Below are 12,829 nucleotides of genomic sequence, written 5' to 3' on the forward strand. Positions count from 1 at the left end.
GTTGATATGGCCTCTGTAGAATGTTTGACTTTGTTGACGGATCCACAATGCGGTGTCACCGCCAGACACCACACTTGCTAGGTGGTAGCCTTTAAATCGGCCGCGGTCCGGTAGTATACGTCGGACACGCGTGTCGCCACTGTCAGTGATTGCAGACCGAGCGCCGCCACACGGCAGGTTTAGAGAGACTTCCTAGCACTCGTCCCAGTTGTACAGCCGACTTTGCTAGCGATGGTTCACTGACAAATTACGTTCTCATTTGCCGAGACGATAGTTAGCATAGCCTTCAGCTACGTCATTTGCTACGACCTAGCAAGGCGCCATTATCATTTGCTATTTATCTTGTGATGCATGTACCGTCAGACCGATGTTCACCAATTATGGATTAAAGTTAAGTATTCCAGAAGCTACGTACCTTTTTTGCTAGTCTCTATTCATTTAACTGTTCCAGACCTCACGCCAGCCTGCGCGAGCTTAAACGCGTGCCTTTCGGCTACCTCCTAGTGGCTTGGCTGTCTTGCCAAGTCACAACACACAACCTCACCTCTACTTACGGCGCTTTATCACTATCAAAGTGATGTCCTCGAAGGCGTTCAAAAATAAATTTTGGAAAGAGATGAAAATCGGACGGGGCCAAGCGGGTACTGTAGGGAGGATGATCGATGAGAAGCCAAGGCCTCGGATTGTTGCAGATGTCGCAGCGGTCGTGTGTGGTCCGGCGTTGTCACGTGGACGAATTCTTTGAATTCGAAGCTCGAATGCGGCACTGCTCCTCACGCATCGACATAGTTACGCTACATACCGCCATGTTGGACGCTACAGTACGGCTCCTTCTTGCGGCTGAGGGCAGCAAGTATGAAGAATAGAGACGAACAATGTTAATAACGTTTATTTTAATTTAAGAAAAACTTGAGTTTTCACATAAAAAATTCGAGGGCATTACTTTTCAGTACATCCTAGTATATAGCTTGCCATCGTTAATTTCGTGGTATCTGTTGAAACACGTATGTATTCAGTGTATTCATTAACAGCGATGGCGAGGCATGACAGAATCTCTGACCAGAGAGTTATTTATCGTTGCTAGTCTGCGCTTGACCGCGCGAGTGTTCAGTTGCGAGTAGGCAGTTGCGAGTTGTACTCAGTCGGGAGTTGTGTGTGAGGAGTCGGCGGGCGTCGACATGGGTCTCTGGTCACGATTCGGGACGAGGTATATTGTTAAATAAGGTAATGAAGCAGCATTGCGCACATCTGATAATGTAATGTATGTTAATTGTAATCAATTTGTTCAAGAAATGCCCCAATAATAATTTTGTTTTCAAAGCAATCGATTTTAAAAAAAGAATCATTCTAATTGAAACAATATTTCCTATGCTTTTCCTCCCAGAATCAATTTATCAGATTAATTGTTGCACAGGGCCTAAGGTCAGCGATGCCGCCCTATTATTGTGGGTTTAATGATTAATGTTCATTTCTCAATTTTTGTGTCGAGTTTACATTTGGTTCAGTATTATTATATAATTTTTGTGGGGAGCAAGCATTTGGCTCGTTTTCGTTATCATAGACTTTTCTTTTATTTCTGCTGGGAGGTTACGTTTAGCACGATGTCCATTAACATTTAAAAATTTTCAATCATTTCTGCGGGGAGGTTACACTGTCTTCATAAACAGTGTGTTTTGTGTGTAGATGACGATAGTACGAAACTAGCTATGACAAACTCGTCAAGAATGCACAGAAGTACTACAGAACATAACACTGTAGAAAGGAAGACTAGAATAAAGCTGGCCTCTGGAGTATCAGTAACGATCAGGCAAGGTTAAAAAAAAATGGCTCTGAGCACTATGGGACTTAACTTCTTTGGTCATCAGTCCCCTAGAACTTAGAACTACTTAAACCTAACTAACCTAAGGACATCACACACATCCATGCCCGAGGCAGGATTTGAACCTGCGACCGTAGCGGTCGCGCGGTTCGCGACTGTAGCGCCTAGAACCACTCGGCCACTCCGGCCGGCTCAGGCAAGGTGTTCATTTACATCTACACCTACATACTTACTCCGCAAGAGTACCCTGTACCAGTACTAGTAATTTCCTTTCCTGTTCCACTCGCAGATAGAGCAAGGGAAAAACGACTATCTGTACGCTGAGCCGTGCACGACTCGCGTTTATCCCATTTATTGTTTGTCATCTTCTATTACGGTACTGCAGCGTGTGTCGATAAGTGCACTGTCGCACCATCTCTGGAGCGACCGACAGTTTTTCCGGGTCGTCGTGTGTCTAGCAGTGAGTTCGGGACGGACCAGCAATGCAGTCGGGACGCAGCAGCAGTGAAGTCGGGGACGGAGCGCCGGTGAGGCGCGGACAGCCAGAGCTCGCCGACCGCCGGCGACACACATGAACTGTCCGACGGAGGGAGGTTGGAGCGGGACGACCGTTGGTTGGTCGTTCGGTTGGGATGGACGTTCGGTTGGTCGTCTCATCGGTCGACGTACAGGGCTATTACGAATGATTGAAGCGATTTCATAAATTCACTGTAGCTCCATTCATTGACATATGGTCACGTCACACTACAGATACGTAGAAAAACTCATAAAGTTTTGTTCGGCTGAAGCCGCACTTCAGGTTTCTGCCGCCAGAGCGCTCGAGAGCGCAGTGAGACAAAATGGCGACAGGAGCCGAGAAAGCGTATGTCGTGCTTGAAATGCACTCACATCAGTCAGTCATAACAGTGCAACGACACTTCAGGACGAAGTTCAATAAAGATCCACCAACTGCTAACTCCATTCGGCGACGGTATGCGCAGTTTAAAGCTTCTGGATGCCTCTGTAAGGGGAAATCAACGGGTCGGCCTGCAGTGAGCGAAGAAACGGTTGAACGCGTGCGGGCAAGTTTCACGCGTAGCCCGCGGAAGTCGACGAATAAAGCAAGCAGGGAGCTAAACGTACCACAGCCGACGGTTTGGAAAATCTTACGGAAAAGGCTAAAGCAGAAGCCTTACCGTTTACAATTGCTACAAGCCCTGACATCCGATGACAAAGTCAAACGCTTTGAATTTTCGGCGCGGTTGCAACAGCTCATGGAAGAGGATGCGTTCAGTGCGAAATTTGTTTTCAGTGATGAAGCAACATTTTTTCTTAATGGTGAACAGACACAATGTGCGAATCTGGGCGGTAGAGAATCCTCACGCATTCGTGCAGCAAATTCGCAATTCACCAAAAGTTAACGTGTTTTGAGCAATCTCACGGTTTAAAGTTTACGGCCCCTTTTTCTTCTGCGTAAAAAACGTTACAGGACACATGTATCTGGACATGCTGGAAAATTGGCTCATGCCACAACTGGAGACCGACAGCGCCGACTTCATCTTTCAACAGGATGGTGCTCCACCGCACTTCCATCATGATGTTCGGCATTTCTTAAACAGGAGATTGGAAAACCGATGGATCGGTCGTGGTGGAGATCATGATCAGCAATTCATGTCATGGACTCCACGCTCTCCCGACTTAACCCCATGCAATTTCGTTCTGTGAAAGATTCAGTGCTTAAACCTCCTCTACCAAGAAACGTGCCAGAACTGCGAGCTCGCATCAACGATGCTTTCGAACTCATTGATGGGGACATGCTGCGCCGAGTGTGGGAGGAACTTGATTATCGGCTTGATGTCTGCCGAATCACTAAAGGGGGACATATCGAACATTTGTGAATGCCTAAAAAAACTTTTTGAGTTTTTGTATGTGTGTGCAAAGCATTGTGAAAATATCTCAAATAATAAAGTTATTGTAGAGCTGTGAAATCGCTTCAATCATTTGTAATAACCCTGTATATTTGGTCCTTTCACCGTTTCCGGGCCTGGACAGTTGATTGGTTGGCGTGGAGCAGCGAGGAAATCTCCGCGGCGCGTAATTTGGCCGGGCCCGCTGGCTGCCTCTATGCGGTGCCGAAGTGTGTGGTGATGCTACGAGGTTCGTGGTTGCTACGAGGTTGCTACGAGGTTCGTGGCTCACCAATTCTGAACATGAAAGTTGAGTTTTGACTTAATATACCAGCAAGTCACGACTGTTCACATTTTGTCGTTTGGAGTTCGTTTCGGCTGTTGGGATATTCCCACAAGCAACATTGTGTGTTTCCAAGTTGGCAAATTTAAGCCACCCTCCGGTGGAGTTTAACTGTACTTGGTTACTTGAATTTCTCGTATCTTATCTTCGTGGTCCTTATGCGAAATGAACGTTGGAGGCAGTAGAATCGCTCTGCAGTCAACTTCGAATCCTGGCTCTCTAAATTTTCTCGATAGTGTTTCTCGAAAATAACGTCGCCTTCCCTTCAGGAACTCAGAGTTGAGTTCCCGAAGCATCTCCTTAATACTTGCGTGTTCCTCAAAGCTAACGGTAACAGATCTAGTCACCCACCTCTGAACTGCTTCGATGTCTTCCTTTGATCCGACCCGGTGCTGATCCCAAACACTCGAGCAGTACTATTCTCTATGCGACCTCCATTTGCAGATGAGCCACACTTTCCCAAAATCGTCCCGATAAACCGAAGTCGACCACTCGTCTTCCCGACCACGATCCTCACATGCTTGTTCCATTTCACATTGCTTTGGAGCGTTAAGCCCAGATATATGAACGACGTGACTGTGTCAACCTGCGCACTATTAATACTGTATTGTAATATTAAGGCTTCTTTTTCCTACTCATCTGTATTAAATTACATTTTTCTGCATTTAGAGCAATCTGCCATTCATGAAACCAACTAGAAATTTTGTCTAAGTCATCTTGTATCCTCCTATAGTCACTAAACTTCAAGATCTTCCCCTACACCATAGCATCATCAGCAGCCGTCGCAGATTACTGCCCACTCTATCGGCCAAATCAACTATGTATACGTAGGAAAGAATAGCGGTCCCACAACACATTCCTGAGGCACACCTGACGATACTCTTGTCTCTGATAATACACTCCGTCGTGGATAACGTACTGTGTTCTATTACTAAACAAATATTCCAGACACTCAAATATCTGGGAACCTGTTCTACATGTTCGTACGAGTACATTCGTTAACAGTCTGCAGTGGGGCTCCGTTTCAAATTATTTTCAGAAATCTGCCTGATTTCCTTCATTCATACTTCGCAGTATATTATGCAAGAAAAGGGCAAACTAAGTTTCGCACAAGCGACGCTTTCTAAATCGGTGGTGATTGGTGGACAGAAACTTTTCGGTCTCAAGGAAATTTATTACAATCAAGCGCCAAAGAAACTGGCATAGGCATGCGTATTCAAATACAGATACATGTAAACAGGTTGGGAACGCCAATATTAGACAACAAGTGTCTGGCGCAGTTGTTAGATCGGTTACTGCTGCTACAATGGTAGGTTATCAATATTTAAGTAAGTTTTAGCGTGGTTTTATGTTCGCCGCACGAACGATGGGGCACTGCATCTCGAAGGTACCGATGAAGTGGTAATTTTCCCATACGACCATTTAACGAGTGTACCGTGAATATCAGGAACGCGGTAAAACATCAAATCTCCGACATCGCTTAGGCCGGAAAAAGATCCTGCAAGAAGGGGAGCAACGACGACTGAAGAGAATCGTCCAACGTGATTGAAGTGCAACCCTTCCGCAAATTGCTGCAGAATTCAATGCTAGCCATTAACAATTGTCAGCGTGCAAATCATTCAACGAAACGTCATCGATAAGGGCTTTCGGAGCCAAAGCCCACTCGTGTACCCTTCATGACTGCACGACACAAAGCTTTACACCTCACCTCCGCCTGTCAACATGGACATTGAACTGTTGATGACTAGAAACATGTTGCCTGGTCGGACGAGTCTCGTTTCAAATTGTGTCTATCTCATGGACGTGTACAGGTATGGAGACAACCTCATGAATCCAAGGACCCTGCATGTCAGCTGGGGACTCTTGAAGCTGGTGGAGGCTCTGTAATGGTGTGGGGCGTGTGCTATTGGAGTGATATGGGACCCTTCATATGTCTAGATACGACTCTGACATGTGACATGTACGTAAGCATCCTGTCTGATCACCTGCATCCATTCATGTCCACTGTGCATTCCGACGGCCTTGGACAATTCCACCATGACAATACGACATCCCACGCGTCCAGAATTGCTACAGAGTGGCTCTAGGAATGCTCTTCTGAGTTTAAACACTTCCGTTGGTCATCAGACTCTCCAGTCATGAACATTAATGAGCATATCTGGGATGCCTTGCAACTTGCTGTTCAGAAGAAATCCCCACCCCCAACGCAGTCTTACGGATTTATGGACAGCCCTGCACGATTAATGGTGTCAATTCTCTCCAGTATTACTTCAGACATTAGTCGAGTCCATGCCAGGCCGTGTGGCGGCTCTTCTGCGTGCTCGCGGAGGCCCTACACGATGTTAGGCGGGTGTACCAGTTTCTTTGGCTCTTCAGTGTGTATTCGAACTGAGAGTACGAGGGTGAGTCAAATGGAAACCTTAAATTTGTAATAACAAATCGAAATTTCGCGCCGTTATCATGTAATTTGGTAAGTGTGCTACAAACAACGTGCGGAATGGCCTGTAGGTGGCAGCATAGTGCAGATGCACACATACCGCCGCAGTATCAGTATAAAGATGGCCGCCCCACTTGCGACTTGCACCAGGGAAGAACAGCGTTCTGTTATTCGGTTTTTGCGTAGTGAAGGTGTGAAATCTATTGAAATTCATCGACGAACGAAGGTTCAGTACGGTGATGCATATTTGTCACAGCTGCAAGTGTACGAATGGAGTAGGAAGTTCAGAAATGGTGTGACTTCAGTGGAAGATGCTCCTCGTCCAGGTCAGGCACACCGAGTTGTGACTCTACAGAACATTGCAGCCGTTGAAGCCATAGTTAAGGAAAACCGCCGAGTGACACTGAATGACACTGCAGCATGTTTACAGATTAGTCATGGGTCAGCACACCACATTGTACATGCTGTTCTCCAGTTTCAGAAAGTGTCTGCAAGATGGGTGCCGCGGCAGCTGACTCCTGAAATGAGAGAACGACGTGTTGATGCTTGTGAAGAACTTGTTCGGCGGTTTGAACGAGAAGGTGATGGCTTCCTTGCAAGAATCGTTACTTGGGATGGTGCCTGGGTTCACTTCCACCGACCGGAAACGAAGAGAGCGAGCAAGGAATGGCGCCATTCCTCATCGCCAAAACCAAAGAAGTTTCGAACAGAACCACCAGCAGGGAAGATTATGCTGACTCTCTTTTGGGACGAAAAAAACGTCATTTAGGAGCATTACATGCCTAGAGGGACAACTGTCACCAGTGCATCATACACAGATGTCCTAAAAAATCATCTGCGGCCTGCAATCAAATCAAAGCGGCGTGGATTGCAGTCAGCAGGTGTCCTTTTGCAACATGACTATGCAAGGCCCCACACTGCCCGTACAACAGTTGCAACAATCACAGACCTGAATTTTGAGTGTCTTCCTCATCCACCATACTCACTAGACATTACCCCAAGTGATTTCCATACGTTTGGACCACTCAGAGGCGCAATGGGAGGAAAGAAGTTCCGTTATGACGAAGAGCCACGCCACGCGGTGCATGAGTGGCTGCGCGGACTACCAAAAGAATTTTTTTCCAAAGGAATTTATGCACTTTGTAAGCGCTGGAGGACTTGCATTGAGCGTGGGGGAGATTATGTTGAAAAGTGATGCAGCTTTGTACCATTTCTGCACAATAAATAATATTTAAAATTATATTTAAGGTTTTCATTTGACTCACCCTCGTATGTTCAAGAATTCTGCAGCAAACCGATGTTAAGGATATTGGTCTGTAATTTTGCAGGTCCATTCTTTTATCCTTATTAGATACAGCAGTTTTACTGCCTTTTTTCCCAGTCGCATGGGATTTTGCTCTGGTGAGAGATTTGCGATAAATTTGAGCTAAAGTGTAACACTTTATTTCCGTCAGTGTAGTAGGTATTTTGCAAAACATGGATGCAGGAATGTCGGTGTTATCTAGTTCATCATCACAACGATTACGAGTCTTCACCACCCGGACATGGCTGATGCGTCCTTCGTCTGCTTTTTTCAGTTTTTTTTGTTGTTGTTACAACGGATAGTAAAAGCACTCACTGGGAGCTATAATTAGTATGTCGGAGTGGCTGCGTCGCCACCAAACTGTTAAATAGGTAGGATGGATGGTACACCCTGAGCTAAAGCAATGTTCGCTGCTATACCCCTGCGGTATCGCCATTCCGGAGAAATACTGTAACGCGCGGTTAATTGGATTACGGAGATTGGAAATAACGCCGCTATCGACTGCGGGATTAAGCGGCTCGGCCTAGCGCGCCCCGAGTACAGGGTCGCGGGTCGGCGACCGTGAAGTGTGTATCATTTATCGAGTTTGCGAGGTCATCGCCACTGATCATTTCCTTCCAAATCGGATTACACGCGGTAGGGCTTATAGACTAGGACCCCTATCAGCGCCGCAGCAGTCTATTACGCAGATGGAAGTTGAAAGTTAAATTTGTACGCCGTCAGAGCACGGCAGTTCTGACGAGATCCAGTGGCGTACCAACAGTCACAAACGGATATTTTTAAAATGCTGCGTGGGACCAGGTTGTTAATTGGTAGTTCACAGTGTGCACGTTCATTTAATGCCAGTCGAGACTGCAACCAGAAATCGCATGGTATATGACTCCATGCATTCACTTCGCAGTGATTTGCAGACTACAGATGATGTGTAGATGTAAACCAGTATAGAGAATATCGTCGATAAATATTTGTCTCAAATCAGAATTTTGATCTTATTGCTGCTTAAATACTGACGAACAACTGGTATTATTACTGGCGACGTCTTTCTGTATGATGACTATGATGATGATGATGAATATCATCAAAAAAGGTTCAAATGTGTGTGAATTCCTAAGGGACCAAACTGCTTATGTCATCGGACCCTAGACTTACACACTACTTAAACTAATTTAAACTGACTTATGCTAAGGAAAACACACACAACCATGCCCGAGGGAGGACTCGAACCGCCGGCGGAAGGGGTCCTGCAATCCGTGACATGACGCCTCAAACCGCGCGGCCACTCCGCGCGGCTCAGCATCCTCATCATGTTCTGTGTTAACGTGCGTCTGAGACCTACAACAAGAAAAAAGTGAAAGCCACATTACAGAAGGAAAATATAAACTCCACACTACAAAAAAATTATAAAAGACCATTTAACAAGATGCACAATACCAAAGGTAAGCCAGTCACATCGGAAGAGATATCTAATGCAGATGGTAGCCCCTCGTTGCCAGGCGCTAGCTAGATGTTCCACCACTGTGGGCTCCACCTGTTTAACCTGTTGCAAAGTGTTGCCATTGTGCAACAAATCGCAAATTTACGTATGACGTTAAGGAAACCACACTTACGCTCATGTTCAGAAAAAAAAACAGAACACGTTTAACGGTTAGAAATTGGACATGGATATTCACAGGACATGTACAGTCGTGGACAAAACGAGCGAGACCCGTCGCCTTTTCGTTATGCTGATCCGCCCAGCTTTAAAGTCTGCTACACAGCATAACAGGCAAGGCGACGAAGTGCTACCAACATACTATGCACAGGCGTGAAATTGAAGAACTATCCGAATTTTGTCGGACTGTTTTCAATCACGTGTAAGACTATAATGCTGATTAGTGTGTTAAACACAACACGTAAATATAAGATATAAATGAAAGAAGAAACGCTAATTAGTATGATCTGTGCTAATAAAAATGAATTTCAGCTTATCGATATAACATAACTGTTTTAGTAAGACAAAGTACCCCAGATCGTTACGAATTAGGAAAATATTACGCGCATTCGGCTGCGAAACGGTCTGTGTCAAAGTTCAGACCAGTCATACTGGATTACCGTTGCTCACCTACCATGAAAGTGTGCAAATTTAGCAACGCGTGAAGATTCATAACGAAATTCAGTTAGAAATCATTCAGTGCCACACTTAAGTCAATTCAGTTATTGACGGAAGCGGATAAAGTAGGCAGTAACAAGTATGAAAGTTTCATATTGACATCCAAAGGGCGCCGGTACAGAATAAAGGTAACAATAAAACGTATTGGGGGTGCGAGAATTTCTTAAAATTGCTTTACTGATAGTCTATCTGGCCTCCATCGAGATTAGAACCGAAAACAAACCAGACCTCCCTTGCAGCAGCAAACACCTTTCACTATACTAGCAGACAACCCAGGCAAACAGTCCCCTATTATTACCCCAGACATGAATAAGCCGGCAATTTCGTGATGAAAATGGCAAAATGGTGCAGTTTCCGTTGCGTAGATCTTTCTGGACTGAAAACAGTCTAACAAAGTTCGGATAGTTTTCCAATTTCACGCCTGTGCATGGTATGTTGGTACCACTTGGTCGCCTTGCCTGTTATGCTGTGTAGCAGACTTTAAAGCCGTGCGGATCAGCATAACGAAAAGGCGAGGGGTCTCGCTCGTTTTGTCCACGACTGTACACTAGTATGTTCTGCAGAAATGGTTAACATTTCAGTCACTTCGGTTCAGCATGTGTCCTGTTGCCTAGTAGACACGGGGGCCACCACGGCCGTGATAACTTCTCCTTGCGTGATGGCATCGACGCGTATAAGGCACGAATGGCGTACTGTATCCATGCTGCAGTCACCTGGTTCCAAAGCCCATTAGTGATGGTTCGGATTGGGTCGCAGCAGTGCATTCGTCCTTTCACCGTATCCCGCACATCTGGGATTAGTGACAGGTCTGGTGATCTGGCGGGCCAGGGCAAAAGGCTGACATCCTGCGACACCAAGGAGGCACGTGCTCGTGCAGCAACATGTGGTCCTGTATTATCTTGCTAAAAAATGGCGTCTGGGGTGTTGTGCAAATAGGGTGGGGCCACGGGCCGCAGGATTTCATTTAGGTCTCACTGATATTGTAGCGAAATGCAGGAAGATCTGCAGCGGATAGGCACTTGGTGCAGGGAGTGGCAACTGACCCTTAACATAGACAAATGTAATGTATTGCGAATACATAGAAAGAAGGATCCTTTATTGTATGATTATATGATAGCGGAACAAACACTGGTAGCAGTTACTTCTGTAAAATATCTGGGAGTATGCGTGCGGAACGATTTGAAGTGGAATGATCATATAAAATTAATTGTTGGTAAGGCGGGTACCAGATTGAGATTCATTGGGAGAGTCCTTAGAAAATGTAGTCCATCAACAAAGGAGGTGGCTTACAAAACACTCGTTCGACCTATACTTGAGTATTGCTCATCAGTGTGGGATCCGTACCAGGTCGGGTTGACGGAGGAGATAGAGAAGATCTAAAGAAGAGCGGCGCGTTTCGTCACAGGGTTATTTGGTAAGCGTGATAGCGTTACGGAGATGTTTAACAAACTCAAGTGGCAGACTCTGCAAGAGAGGCGCTCTGCATCGCGGTGTAGCTTGCTCGCCAGGTTTCGAGAGGGTGCGTTTCTGGATGAGGTATCGAATATATTGCTTCCCTCTACTTATACCTCCCGAGGAGATCACGAATGTAAAATTAGAGAGATTAGAGCGCGCACGGAGGCTTTCAGACAGTCGTTCTTCCCGCGAACCATACGCGACTGGAACAGGAAAGGGAGGTAATGACAGTGGCACGTAAAGTGCCCTCCGCCACACACCGTTGGGTGGCTTGCGGAGTATAAATGTAGATGTAGATGTAGACAACCGTAGCCTGGACACGCACCAACTGCGATCTGTGGCTGTACCCAACAGCACCCCACGCCATAAGGCCTTGGTTGGCGCTGTATGTCTTGATCGAGTAGTCACTGTGATGCCGCTCCCCCTGTCTGCAGCGAACCAAAATACGGCGATCATTTTTAAACAGACAGAACCTGGATTTCGTCCGGAAACACAATCTGATACTATTCCTGCCCCCAGTGACGTCTAACATGTTTCTGCACATTCATAAGGGTAGCGCGGACTAGTAGACGACTCGCGCGTAACCCATCCCGTAACAAATGGCGACGGTCTGTCACCCCTGATAGTCTACGATGTGTTACACTGTTGTAATTTTGCGCCAGAGCCGAGGAGGACGCAGATCTGTCCTGCAATTCCTTTTGGTTGAGGTGTCGATCTTCTCATGGGATGGTCTGGGTGGTGCGACGTGACCCATCTCGTCGTGTTCTACGGCCTTCCGTGAACCATTCTGCACACACCCGTTACACTGCCGTAACACTTCGTCCCACACGAGCAGTAACTTCCCGCATGGATGCATCTCATTTCTCTCATAACAATAATGCGCCCTCTTTCAAACTCATTGATTTGGCGGTATGGTTCGCGCATACGTCTGCGAGCCATCCTGCGCGTCTGCTCAAGCACACTGATCCATTACCTTGGTTTATAGCGACAATGAGAGGCGCAGGTACATTATAGCGGTAGATGGTGTTGCGCCGCGATATCGCCATTGTTCAAGTGCTACTCACTTCAGCGGAACATACTGATGTACATGGGCTGTGGAGGTGAACGTCCTATCTCTAGTCGTTCAATTTTTTTTTTTCTTTTTTTTTTTTTTTTTTTTTTTTTTTTTTTAACTTCCTGAACGTGAGCGCACATGCACGATGTTGACGTCTGGTAACACACACAGTGTCGCTGCATCGAGCTAGGCTGCCTTTAGCGTCGTTATGTTGGCAGAAACAGTTCGAAATCCATAATCTTTGCTGAAAGTCGAGTGTACGTAAACACACGCAAAAGGAGCTGAAAGAGTAAATTGTATCTCCCACTTAGATCACATCTAGAAACATGTTTGAAGTACGTAACATGTTGGTTAATGACAGTACAGATTATGTTGCCTGTCTC

At 46.0% G+C, this 12,829-nt stretch overlaps 1 protein-coding gene across 2 annotated transcripts in view; it reads left to right on the forward strand.

Annotated features, from left to right (window-relative positions):
• LOC126456793 (solute carrier organic anion transporter family member 4A1) overlaps positions 1-12,829 on the forward strand; it is a 552,827-nt gene that overhangs the window by 156,229 nt on the left and 383,769 nt on the right. The window lies entirely within an intron of this gene.

This window comes from Schistocerca serialis, chromosome 2 (assembly GCF_023864345.2).
Source record: "Schistocerca serialis cubense isolate TAMUIC-IGC-003099 chromosome 2, iqSchSeri2.2, whole genome shotgun sequence".
Classification (NCBI taxonomy): Eukaryota; Metazoa; Arthropoda; class Insecta; order Orthoptera; family Acrididae; genus Schistocerca; species Schistocerca serialis.